At 58.1% G+C, this 4,692-nt stretch overlaps 2 non-coding genes across 2 annotated transcripts; both read left to right on the forward strand.

Annotated features, from left to right (window-relative positions):
• The first annotated feature begins 1,422 nt into the window (after positions 1–1,422).
• On the forward strand, positions 1,423–1,495 carry TRNAF-GAA (transfer RNA phenylalanine (anticodon GAA)). Its single transcript has one exon. It is a non-coding gene; the product is annotated as a tRNA-Phe (tRNA).
• Positions 1,496–3,681: 2,186 nt separating this feature from the next.
• On the forward strand, positions 3,682–3,753 carry TRNAA-CGC (transfer RNA alanine (anticodon CGC)). The gene has a single exon. It is a non-coding gene; the product is annotated as a tRNA-Ala (tRNA).
• The last annotated feature ends 939 nt before the right edge of the window (positions 3,754–4,692 follow it).

Here is a 4,692-nt window from a genome sequence, read left to right on the forward strand (position 1 = left end):
ACCGGAGCTCTGTCTGGGAAGCTGCGTGAGTCGTGGTGGGTGCAGAGTTTAGAGAGGCCATGGCTTTCTGCCGGTGGATACCATCGCTCCCTGGTCAAGCTGGCAGAGCTTCAGTGCCCTTCCTGCACCCTTCTGTGTGAACTCTCATGCAACTGCCACGCCATGCGTTGCTGACGTACCACACCCTGTTTTGCCCTGTTCATGGTGCTCCTGGTCACTAGCCTCCCTAAGGGCTTCTTTATACATGTGAGGGAACTTGGCTGCCATTGCTCCTGGCCCCGCCCAGGTCTCGTCAGCTGCTGTTGTGCCAGCTGTAGGCTCCCAGGCTCTCTCGGCTCCCCCTGAGGTTCCCCCGGTCCAGGAAACCCCCCTGTGCACTGCGCTAGAGCACTCCACTGTGGATTGTGCCAGCACCGGAGCTTCTTGCCTCGGCAACTGAGGCAACATGAGTTAGCAGTGAGCCCCAGCAGCCAAGGTGGCCAACAGCGTCCTGGCTGTATGAACAGGAGCATGGGCAGGAGATGAGGGGGAGGGATTCTCCCCCTCCATTCAGTGCTCGCTAGACCACACGCACACTACTGCACTGAGTTGGGGGCCTCCTGCCCCCAGTACAGGAAAGACATTGATCAGCTGGAGCAAGTTCAGTGAAGGGGCACCAGTACAGTCAGGTGGTGTGGGTGTGCAGGGGGCTGAGAACTTTCCACCTGAGGAAAGGCTGAGGGAACACTGTTCAGTATGGAGATGAGAAGGCTTTGGGAAACCTCAGGAGCATTCCAGTACCTATGAGGCAATTAAGAAAATAGAGCCAGGCTCTTCATCATCGTGCATGGTGGGAAGATGAGAGGCAAGGGACAAAAGTTGAAAGAATGTTCAGGCAGGAGATGAGGACCATGAGGACCATGAGGTCATAACCATGAGGTCACTTATGCACTGGAAGAGGTTGCCCTGAGAGGTTGTGCAGTCCCAATCCTTGGAGGTTTTCAAGTCTTCTTTCCCCCTAAATATCATCTCCAAACATTCGACAAAAGACTCTTGCTCATGCAAGAATGAAGCAAAAGCCTAAGGCACCAGCAAAAGCTCTGCCTCCCCTGGGCCCTCTCTTCCCTATGAGAGAGGTCTTCCACCAACCCCACACTTCTTCCACCCTCAGCCTTTGCAGCTGCATGTGCCTGGCCTGCCCACTTGCCTTCACCGCCATCACCTTTGTAATTGAGGCCTGATGCGTATCTTGGCACTCCTGCTGGAAGCTGGCACCCACCCACACCTGGAGTCCACCTGGCCATGGAGGCAGGGAGAGGCCAGGTCCACTGTGCCCGGTGCTGGCACAGCTTTTTCCTGGGAATGTCCCCAAGGAGCTCTCCTCGTGTGTGCCAGCCTGTGGCCTGGCAGGGGTGGAATTGGGACAAGGGCTGCTGGGGCAGGGCTGAAGTAGCTCAGCTGGGAGAGCGTTAGACTGAAGATCTAAAGGTCCCTGGTTCAACCCCGGGCTTCAGCAATGATTTTCTCCCTTTGATTTTGCAGAACCTATCTGCCTTCTTCCATCCTGCCCCAGCAGGATGCTCTCCCAGAGCAGAGCGTACTGCCCATGGGGAGGCCACCGCCCCCCAGTCCCAGGGAGAGGCACTCCCTGGCGCTGAGGCCTGAATGGCAGCATCCTCCCTCCAGAGGTCTGTCACAGCGAGACCTCTGATGTGCCAGGGACAGCTGACAAAGCCATGCTGAGGATGGTCCCTTGTGGTGCATTGGCTCCTGAGTTGTCCAGTCACAAGCTGTCCTGAGCAGAGTTTCTTGGCCCCCTTTGCCCCCTGCTGCAATGGTTGATGAAACACAGATGTGCTCCTCTCTGGGCATCAGCAGGGAGACACGCAGCACAGGGGGACCCCTTGGGGGCCCCACATGAACATCCCTCTGCATTGGCTCCTTGCTGCTGCAGGGGCACAGGTCGGGACAGAAATGCCAGCCGTGGCTCCCCTGGGGTCTAGCATGGAAGGTCACCAACTCTCACACGGTGACTTCCAAACAGCCCCAGTTCAACCACTGGATGTCATTTTTACTCTCCAAATTTACCTCCCTCTGCATTTCCTGAGCATCACACATGCTTCTGTGTTCTCCATTCTCTCAGCACCAAACCCAGGGCTCACAGCACAAGTGTCTCAGCTGTCCCCAGTTTCCATACCCAAATCTGCTCACCCACCAGACTGGAGTGTCCAGCTCAGCTGCAGCCCTTCACAGCCATCAGTCCCTGCCCAGAGGAAGAAAGACCTGCTCATGAGCTCCAACAAGCTGCTGGGCTCCCCTCTTGCAACCTCTTGCTGCTACAGAACCCTTCTGCCCATCAGGAACACAGTGACAACTTTGACCCAGGACATCTCCCTCTGTCTTCAGTCTCAGCCTCTCCCCAGTCACCCACTCAGGCCAAGGAATGGCACAGACTGGCCTATAGTCCCACAGCAACGTGCATGTTCTAACCCCGTGCAGTTCTGCTGCCTCATAGCCGGCTCCCCAGGCATGCACCTCCAGGGAAGTCTGGCTTTTGTTGTGCCTGAGCGCAAGGGAGAGGAGGGGAGAGGGAGAGACCATCTGAACAAGCAAAGTTACTGTCTTGCCAGCTTTGAGCGTGAGCTTGAAAATACTTGGCCACAGGGGTAGTGCCTGCAGGATTATTTCTCCAAAAGAGTCCTTCTAGGTCTTTCTTGAGCAAGAATGGGAGAGTCATTGCCGAGGATGGCTTTGAGGACCATGTGTGCAAAGCAGAAGAAAGGAGCAGTCCATCCCCTTAGCTCCACTCAACCACTCCAGAAGTTCACGGTGACTGTGGTCTGGTTTTGATTCCCCCAAACCCTCTCTGCCAGGCAGGGGCTCAGCAGGGAAAAATCTATGGCACTGGGAAAAATCTATGGCACTGGGCAACACAATTGCCCCAGCTGTACCACCATGGGGACACCGTCCCTGCGTGTGGTCAAACCATCGCCCTTTGAGTTAACAGCTGAACACGCTCAGCCACCCTGCCACAGAGACCCCAGCCAGGGCTGTCCCAGGGCACTGCTTTGCTGTCAGGACAGGCCTCAGTGCTGAAGGAGTGGGAAGGTCCCTGAGCCCAAGCCACATGCGCAGCCCCATGGAGGTGGAAGCCTGCCCTTCACCTCACCTCCAGGGATGGTGGGGGACAGAGGGGTGCAGGGAGAGGCCCAGTGCCTGGAGGAGGGGATGTAAGATTTCTGCCCCCATGTCCCTCCACCACATGCCCTGGGGTGCCATCAGAGGCTGGGGGCACCTCCCCTCAGGGAGGGCATTTCCCTCACCCTGTTGCACGGCTCCTGCTGTGGAGTTGGGGACAGATGTGGCCCAGAGGGGTGTTGCCCTGGGCGTCAGAGGAGGCTCAGGGTTGTTTTCCTCTCCATCAACCCACCCTGGAGTGGGCCAGAGCATGGGAGAAGTGCCTGAGCAAGAGCCTCCTCCTGCCCCGTTGCCCTGCAGAGACGTTGAAGGGGCTGCGCTCTGCAGTGCAGCACTGTGCCAAAATCAGACCCCAGCGGAGAGGCTGTCCTGACTTCCCCCATCTCAGAAGGGTTCAAGTGCTGTTTTCTGCAGAAGGTCCCTGGGCACCCAGGGGACAACAGGACTGTGCTTGTCATAGACACGTTATGGGAGGAGAGGGTCTCTCCTGCTGGCGAGTGTCAAGGGGATGTAGCTCAGTGGAAGAGCGCCCGCTTCGCATGAGGGAGGTCCTGGGTTCAATCCCCAGCATCTCCATGGGGTGTTTTTGCCCTGAATCCCCAGCCTCAGGCAGGTGCGGGTTAGAGCTTGGGGCACTGGTCCTCTCCAGACCCTGTGGGCCTGCCCTGCCCACCCAGGGCTTGGCTGTGAGGTGAGGAGGGCTATGTGCGCAGCCTCTGCTGAGCCCCCTCTTGGAGGAGAAGCAGGCAGCTGTGCTGGACCTGAGATCGGGTCACTGCCCTGCACCACAGACCCACCCCACCCACCACCCAGGGACAGTGCTTGGCAGCAGAGCGTGCCTGTGGGAGATCTCAGGCAGGGGACAGAGGTCAGCAGCACACTAGGAATCCTTTCTGGCTGCAGTGAGAGATGTGGTGTGAGGGTGCTGGTCCAGCCCAGGTGTCCTTTGGGACCAGGCCACACTGGCCTGGTGGCTTTCCAGGGGTAAGGGTCTGAGATTGTCCTGTCTCCAGGTGGAGATCCCATACCATGTGGGAAGCACCCCTCTGTGCCAGCAGGTAGGGGTGTCTGAGCTGGACGAGCCTGAGCGGGGCTGTGGGTCTCCCAGCTGGAGGAATGACATTTCTTACGCTGACCCTGTCTCCAGGTCCTTCTCCTTCCACCATCACCAGTGGCTTGAGCAGAGCCTCAGCTCAGGGAACCTGGAGCTGCTGAGGTCAGGCACAGCCCTGCTGAGGTGGGACTGGTAGGGCCGGTGCCCAGCTCTTGCTCCTGGGGTGTTTGGTGCCTCTGTCCACCCTGTGCTGATGGCATTGGGGAGGCACAGGCCTGTCCACCGCCATGCACAGGCAGTGAGGGCCAGGAGATGGTGCCTTGGCTGCTCCCTTGGCAATAACACCTGTAACCAAAATGGGGTATGAGACATGGACTTTCACTGCAGGGTGCCCAGCCCCCAGGAGCGGTGAGCCCAGCCTCAGAGAAATAAGGTTGCTCTCCCATGGACTTTAAACAGCA

The sequence above is a fragment of the Gymnogyps californianus genome, chromosome 26 (assembly GCF_018139145.2).
Source record: "Gymnogyps californianus isolate 813 chromosome 26, ASM1813914v2, whole genome shotgun sequence".
NCBI lineage: Eukaryota > Metazoa > Chordata > Aves > Accipitriformes > Cathartidae > Gymnogyps > Gymnogyps californianus.